Below are 8,970 nucleotides of genomic sequence, written 5' to 3'. Positions count from 1 at the left end.
AAGGGAAGGTGTTTCATATGATACAAAGTGTTCCCCAGAACTTTCTCAGGCTCCACTGGCATGATACAGTTAAGGCAGCACCTTGCCATTTTAAATCCTGGGAACTGTAGTTTGTTAAGATGTTAGGAGACCTCCATTCGCTTCACAGAGCTGCAATTCCCACAATGGATTAACAACAGATCCTTATTTCCAAGGAACTCTGGGAACTGTAGTTCTGTGAAGGGAAGAAGGGTGTCCTAATAATTCTCAGCACCATTAGCAAACTACAGTTCCCAGGATTCTTTGTGGAAAGCCATGACTGTTTAAAAATTGATATGGTTTGGGCCCTGAAAAATATATTGGCAGGCTTCTGTTACATATGTATGTGAAAATTGCACTAATGCCAGAGAAGAATTAGTTTCGCTTGCTTTCCTGAACAGTAGCTGTATTGGTCTGCAAGTTTCTTTATAGATAGTATACATTTAAGCTCTGCAGGTTTCCCAGCTTCTGAGGCTTCAATTAATATCCAGGGAAAGATCTCATGAGATTAACTGCTCCTGCCCAGGAATTTTTCAGATCAGGAAGTGTGAGCGGCTAGGGAGGCTGCAAAGTGCTAGAGAAATGTTGACTGGAAATAAAAACAACACACACACACACACACACAGAGAGAGAGAGAGAGAGAAAGAGAGAGAGAGAGAGAGAGAAACACTGCCCTTGGCCACATTGCAAGAATAAGGCAAGCTCAAAACCTGCATCCCCTTAAGAAAAATTCTTTAAAAATCCTCAGAAACAGGCAGAAAAGTGTAAGTTTCCTTCACAGAGGGGAAAAAAATCTTTAGCAAAACTGGAGAACATGTTTTGGCCTAGCACTGAGCTGAATGGCGTTCAGTTTATGACAACCTCTGGTTTAACTCTTAGACACAGAAAACCAATTGAAGGCTAAGTTAGACTGTCAAGGGCTGCCTATCTGAGAATAACTGATCTTGTAGACAGGCCCAGTAGCTCTATGGATGCAAACACTTTCAACAACGGTATTTCCGGAAGTTGACTCTTAGACATCGCCTGGACTGTGAAGTCAGCAAAATAAACAAATTAAAGTTGTCTGCACAATTAATGGATTCTGATCCTCCCCCTTTTTTGGCTAAGCCTCACGGTTGCATCAAAAATTGCGGTGTGGAGTCATCACCTTTCCCGTTCAGAGTTGATGCCATTTTCTCAAGATGACCTCTTGGCAGGATAAAATCAATACTAGTTCTGTCTCCAAAAAACATCCAGCTATATTCTTTATCCATTAAGCCCTGCAATCCCTTTTATGAAATTGTTCGGAGGGAGATGGAAACAATAATTTAGCATTACTGTATGAAAAATGAGGGTACTGCTGCCAGGAGACTCCCTTCTGAAAGAAGAGAAGAGAAGAGAAGAGAAGAGAAGAGAAGAGAAGAGAAGAGAAGAAACGAAAAGAAAAGAAAAGAAAAGAAAAGAAAAGAAAAGAAAAGAAAAGCTGATGGAGCAAGAGGGCTGGCTAAAAGTGTATGATTGGAAGTCCTAGGTTGAAATCTCACCTGAGTCACAAGAACACTAAGTTCTGAATGAACACACCATTATCCTTTTTGTTGCTCACTATGACCAAGCTAAACTGTATTTTCCTTTATAAAACATTTTGCTTTCTGTGAGAAGAGATTTCCCATTTTGGTAGGGTTGCCATATTTCAAAAAGTAAAAACCAGGACACCCCAAAAATTCTTGAGCTTTTTAAAGACAAACCCCAAAGTTGTTGAGCCAAAAACCCCCATGATTTTTTTGATTGCCTTGCCTAAGATCCAGAACAAAGTGCCACCATTAGGAAATCGCCCCCCCCCGACATCAATTCTGCCTTTGAAATCCTGGTAATATCGGGGGAAATCTGGACGTATGGCAGCCCTACATTTGGGTGATATGTCATTAATTTTATGAATTCCAACAATTTTTATAGGCTGCTTAACAACAATAGTCTCTAAGTGGTTAAGAGTAACTCAACATAAGTTAAAACTATAACATCAGAAGTCATTTAAAATGTCTGCTGGAGTGAAACAGTCTTCAGTAGATGCTAGGCATTCAACCGAGAGAACTCAACTGGAAGGGCATTCCATAATATTGAGACCTCATGGCTCCTGGTGTATTCAAGTCATGAGGGACCACTAACAGTAAGATTTCAGTGACTGGGCAGGGATATAATGAGTCTGGCAGCCCCTGTGGTATCCTGGATACTTGCTAATTAATACAGGCATCTTGAACCTGGCTCAATAGTTGATGGACAACCAATGCAACCTATTAAGCTCCAGAATCATGTGCTGGCAATAGTCTGTCCCCATCAACAGCCCAGCTGATGCATTCTGCACCAGCTGAAGCCTCTGGATCAGGTCCAAGGGTATCCCTACACAGGGGGTCAATGCAGCAGGGTGATGAACTGTCAGCCACTTTATAGACAGAATCCACACTATGCAATTCCCAGCACGATGGATTCTCCTCCTGATTGGTACAGTAAGTGCTTGGGCAAGGGAAAAGGGACACAAACAATGGTTTTACTTTCCGATCCTGCAAAATGCAACCTTTTCCACTGGTAAAGCCATTCTGCTGGGCTGTGGGTGAAGAAGAGAAAGGAAGCAGGGCTATCATCAGCTCTGCTGAAATACCAAATCCATAGAGTTCTTCTCTTCATCCACTGCTACCCGGCAGGTGCCATTCCATCAGGCTGCAGCAAAGATGGGTGGAAGGGAAACAGGACCACTTCATCGGCTCTGCTGAAAGATCAGCACCATTTGACTTCTCTGGATCGGTTTCCATTCTAGGGGGCATTGCAAACACTCTGTAAATTAGAACTAGTGTCTATGTTTGCTTCCCCCTCTCCTCTCTCTCAATAACATTTCCTTTTGTGTTGTTTCTTTTCAGTTGTAAGTCTGAGAGCAGGGACTGTCTTATTATTATTACTAATATATTACTGTCCTATTATAACTGATATTACTGAAATTTGTAAGCTGCTCCAGGAGGCTCCGTGGCTGAAGAGGAGGATAAAAATGCTACCCGTAAACAAATAAACACGAACTGTGCAGCAATTGAGTACAGCAATATAGAGATGATAAAGAATGTCTACCTCGCAAGGTTGTTGTAAAGATTACTGAGCAAATGCATGTTCCAGCTGTGGAGGCTTGAAACACACTCTATAAATGCTAAGAGGCTGGTTTTGATTGCCAGTTGAATGGATCCTGCTTTCTTGTTTTTTGGGGGGGAGAGGACTGACAAGGATGGTGATAGTTCTTTAATTACAGATTTGAACTGTGCCCATACAAAACTGAACTTTCTTGATGTGAAATATGCACTGATTCTTGCATTAAGCTCTGTGTTATCTTCAGCTCACCTAAAGGTTATTCAGGCTGTATACACACCATACATTTAAAGTGCATACACCTGCCAAGAATCCTGAGGACTATAGTTTGTTATGCTTTCTGGGGATTGTTGTTTTGTGGGGGTTGAACTACAGTTTGCAGGATTCTGGAATGATGTCCATTGTTCTGGACATGCCATACAAAGACTAATACTTTGCCTGGTGTCTGAGAACCAGTAAGAAGCACCTGCTTCTGTCTGTGATCAAATTCTTTGTTTTTGTTTTGGTGGAGTTTAAGATACAAGTGGGCACCTGCTCATCAGACCTTTATTTATTCTCCCCAAGGGAGAGTTCATCCTATCTCTGAACAACCAGTAACCATGCTCATGCAAAAGAGGACTTGGGGCAGTTTGTGGAGTGAGAGGCTGCAAAACTGGAGCTCATTGACAGATTGGACACAATTTCTTTTGGCTTGAAGGGAGCCAGAGAGTGGTGGAGTTGCTGAACACAGCAGTTATTGAAGATGAGGTGCCATGCAAATTGCAGCAGCAGCAGACTTCCGAAGGCTGGGCATGCCCAAATCTATGAGTGTATTTCACTGACTTCCATTGACTGCTACAGTATATGGTGCCTTGACTATTGGAGGGTGTGTTTCCATATTTTCATTTTATTTCACAGGGCTGCCTCTTTCCCCACTGAAACTATGTATGTGTCTTTTCCAGTATCTCCTTCACCCTAAAAAACAAGTGCATGCTACAATAATGTTTGGGTCACTGATGTGGTCCATGACTCTTCCTTGTTTCTGCAGATGAGACTGAGTTAGCTAGGTTAACCTGCCAGAAGTACTACCTTCAGCTCAAAAGCATTATTCTCATTCTTATTCTTATTTTGCCACTTACTACTAAAACGGGACTTGCAAGGATAAAAGCATACAGTGGTACCTCGCAAGACGAATGCCTCGTAAGACAAAAAAACTCGCTAGACGAAAGGGTTTTTTGTTTTTTGAGCTGCTTCGCAAGATGATTTTCCCTATGGGCTTGCTTCGCAAGACGGAAACGTCTTGCAAGTTTGTTTCCTTTTTCTTAACACCGTTAATACAGTTGCGACTTGACTTTGAGGAGCAACTCATAGAACGCGGTGTGGTAGCCTTTTTTGAGGTTTTTAAAGACTTTGGTGATTTTTGAAGCTTTTCCAAAACTTTCCCGACACCGTGCTTCGCAAGACGAAAAAAATTGCAAGACGACAAAACTTGCGGAACGAATTAATTTCGTCTTGCGAGGCACCACTGTACATGACATGAAATTTAAAATACATCAGAAAGACAAAGGAACATTAATTGGCCAAAAGTGCTCATCCTGAAAAAGCAAAAGGAGGACAAATCCTACCCCAACCTGCTAAAAGCTGAACGCCAGTGCAGGCCTGGGTGTCATCAAACCCTGTGACTCCTATTAAGAGCCAAATCTTAGGTGAACAGGAAAGTCTTTGGCTGGTGCCTAAATGTTGATCATGCATCTGTCAAGGCACAGCATTCCACAACTGGGGAAGCCATCACTGGAAAGGCATGCAAATGGCGTGATCCGACAAGCATAGGGTCTGGGAAGGTTCCTGTGTAAAGAGGCAGTTCCTAAGGCATTGGGACCCTGAGGTACATAAGGCTTTATAGATCAGAACTGGCATTTTGAGTTGAGCTCAGAAACTAATTGATGAGCAGTGCAGTCTTCCAGCCAACAATCTGGCCACTGAATTCTGCAGCAGCTGCAGTTTCCAAACTATCTTCAGAGGCAGTCCCAGGTAATATGCATTGCAGTAATCTAATCTAGAGGTTGCAACAGTGAAGACAACAGAAACTAGGCTATCCCAAGCATAAAGGTAAAGGTAAAGGGACCCCTGACCATTAGGTCCAGTCGTGGATGACTCTGGGGTTGCGGCGCTTATCTCGCTTTACTGGCCACAGGAGCCGGCGTACAGCTTCCAGGCATGACTAAGCCGCTTCTGGCGAACCAGAGCAGTGCACAGAAATGCCATTTACCTCCCCGTCAGAGCTGTACCTATTTATCTACTTGCACTTTGATGTGCTTTCGAACTGCTAGGTTCGAAACTGCAGGAGTAGGGACCGAGCAATGGGAGCTCACCCACCGACCTTCTGATCGGTAAGCCCTAGGCTATCCCAAGCATAAGAACTGGTTAATCTGATGCAATCCCATGCACAGTGGCGTAGCGTGGGTTCTCAGCACCCGGGGCAAGGCAAGTAATTTGCGCTCCCTAACCCTTGGATTTGCGCCCCCTAACGCTAACCCCCAGATGTTGCGCCCGGTGCGGCCGGCCCCCCCTGCACCCCCCACGCTACGCCACTGCCCATGCACATTCTTTTATTTAATTATAAACAAAATTTATGTACTGCTTAATTATAAATTGCTTGCTTGATAGTAAATTTCATTGAACTAAGCCCCCTGCCCAATGGGAATTTAGACATTTAAAACAGTAGCATACCACATTAGTCATGGCTTTTCCCAATGAATCTTGGGAACTGTAGTTTGTTAGGAGAGCTGAGTGTTAGCTGACCCTTATTCCCCTCACAATCTATGTCTCTTCCTAGGGAAATCTGGGAATTGTAGCTGTTAGGGGAACCCATAGCAAACTACAGTTCCCAGGATCCTTTGCAGGGGGAGGGGGAGTCGTGACTGTTAAAGGTGGTATAATACTGCTTTAAATGTATAGTGCCAATGTGGCTTTGGTGAAACCTGCTCCAGATTAGGCTGATCACCTTAACCTTTCCACTGCTGTTTATCCTTTTCCTGATTTCTGGGCCTGAAGATTCATTTGAATGGCAAAGGAGCAGTTCAGTCAAATAAGAGTAAGCATTTCCGTTTTCTTGCAAAAACTTTCCAGAAACAAATAGGAGGGAAGGGGGGGGGGAAGAGTCCGTCTGCAGAAAAGATATATTTTGACTTTTAAATGTCGGCGGAGCTTGGAAATCCATGACATAAACTTTTGCCTCAAAAATCAATCCTGTGTTACGATTTGATTAGCAGACAATTGAGATCCCATTTGTTTCTACATTTGTCTGCTACATGTCCTTTTCATTCATAGGCTGGCCGATGTAAAGCTTTCGGTAAAAACTCCCCAAGAAAGTCAGTGACATTAAAATGTCCTTTGATGCTCTTTCACTAAGCAGTGAATATTAACAGTTATGGTGACCTTGCTCCCTAATGTGTTTCCCTTGGATCAATAGCAGTTAAGTGGCACTGTTTTACAATTAAAAAGGGGATCGTTTCAAATTTAAAAGCTCATAGCTAATTTTCTTCTTGGCACTTAATGGCATAATTCATTTTTTGAAAAACCACATTGGGAGAGCTTATACTTTATTCTTTGCTGGCAGCCTTTAGAGAGGGTAGTTTCTGTATGTATTAGAGAACCCAGTCGGAAACAGTCAGGGCCTTGTTTCAAGATTTGAAGCCTTGCCCAGTTTCAGATTAAGTGATTGCACCAAAATCTGGCCCTCAATTTTTGGGGTGGACTGAAATTTTCACACAGGGTAAGACTGGTGCACCCTCTTCTTGCAACTGCCATTCGACTTTAACTACTTTTAATGCTGAATTTTAGATTATTATTTATTACTGAATTTATATCTTGCTGTCCCACTCCAAGGAACCCAGAGCAGCAAACAGATACACAATTTAAAAAGAGATTAACACATTCTAAAAGCAATTACAATTTAAAAACATTCTTCCAGCCAATGATCTCGAGGTTGACAGGAACAGCATTTTTCAGCCACTGAATGCCTGGGCATGTTTTCAAATTCCTCCTGAAAGCATATGACCCCTGGAAGGCTGTCTAGAAGAGAATGTGACTCTTGGCTCAGAAAGGTTGCCCACCTCTGACTTAACAAATTGCCAGAAGCCTCAGAATGAGATAAGGGGGCTGGCTCTCATGACTGCAGACAAATCCTCAGAAGGAGAGTCATCCAATGACATTCTGAGATGGAGTCGCTTCCTGGTCCAACACATGTGGCCCCTGGGAGCTGAAGCCTGCAGCTCAACCCCTAATCAAGAGGAAACACTTCATCCACTAGAGCAGGAGAACCTTGTGATGATATCCCAACAATTTGTTAACTCCAGGTTCTAGAATAAGTGAACAGCTGCACAACTGGACAGGAAGGTGTCCAGACGCAGCATTCAGGGTGTGGAGCCTCTAATTAAAGAATGTCACGTCCAGGCTAGAAATATCTTCTAGTTGCTCCAAGACAACATTTTGCCTCAGCTGTAGCATCTTGGAAGCCACACCTTGGTCTCTCTCCAAGGTGCTGATCTTGCTTTGCCTCATCATCCTGGCTGTATGGAACCCTGAGACTACTGGCTTTCCTCTTGCTTCAGCCATCACCTCTACAGGTGATGGGAATCCCCATGGATGGGGATACTGGCTATTGCCAACACTCATTTCCAATGTTTCATCTAGCATTGAGAGAAGCTCTGGAGGTCATCCCACTCTGACTTCTCCCTCCATTTACTCAATCCTCACATTCTATACCAATTTTCATGTTCTGCCTCACCATGCTACTTGTGAGTAGGCCATGGCTCCTGAGCAGGCTATAATTATTGCTGCCGACTCTTTCAGGCCAGAGAGCCAGTAGCTTTCTGCTCCCTGCTTAGCTGGCTGCAAAGATGTGGGATTGTATCTAGGGGCAGTGAAGGATTCAGTTCAATTCATTTAACTAATTCACGCTTTCTGAAACAAATTTCCTTAAAAATTATCCACTTCTCTGAATGTTGCAAAACAGTTCAAGAAAAAAAATGTATACAAACATGTGTGCATATAGCATTAAAATGCTGCATATTGGGGAAATTTGCTTAGGAGAAACGTACACTGAAAATGCCAGTGAATTTTTGGGTGACCTTAAATAAATGAATGAATAAATAAATAAATAAATAAATAAATGTCAAACTGCTGCAGAAATGTAGCAAACTGAAAAAAGGGAAAATGAGAAACTGAACATATAGCTGCATCCACCCCTCATTGTATCCAATGCTTGTGCTAGTGGGAGTGATTCAGTTTGTGTAGGGCAGGGCGTCTGGTTTTTGTAGCACCTATGCTCCCAAAATGTTATCCTGAGGGCTGTACCCCACCCTCCCTAGCCAAGGCCGGGCTCAGAGTGGCTTACAAGCAATAATAAAAACAAGCTGAATTACAACTTAAAAACAAAATTAAAATACAACATTAAAATATTGAAACATTAAAATATTAAAATGTAGCCTCATCGCAGGAGGAGAAGGAAAGGAAAAAAGAAAGAGAGGGAAGGAGGGAATCAAATTGGCTGGAAGCCAAAGGCCAGGCGGAACAACTCTGTCTTACAGGCCCTGCAGAAAGAAATCAGATCCTGCAGGGCCCTGGTCTCATGAGGCAGAGCATTCCACCAGGCCGGAGCCAGAGTTGAAAAGGCCCTGGCTCTGGTTGAAGCCAATCTAACTTCCTTAGGACCCGGGACCTCTAGGGTGTTGCTATTTATGGACCTTGAGGCTCTCCGTGGGGCATACGTAGAGGCGGTCCCGTAGGTACGAGGGTCCTAGGCCGTGAAGGGCTTTAAAGGTCAAAAGCAGCACCTTAAATCTGACCCTGTACTCTACCAGGAGCCAG

The sequence above is a fragment of the Podarcis liolepis genome, assembly GCF_965112155.1.
Source record: "Podarcis liolepis genome assembly, chromosome: 14".
In the NCBI taxonomy this organism is placed as follows: domain Eukaryota; kingdom Metazoa; phylum Chordata; class Lepidosauria; order Squamata; family Lacertidae; genus Podarcis; species Podarcis liolepis.
This window is presented reverse-complemented; position numbering follows the sequence as displayed.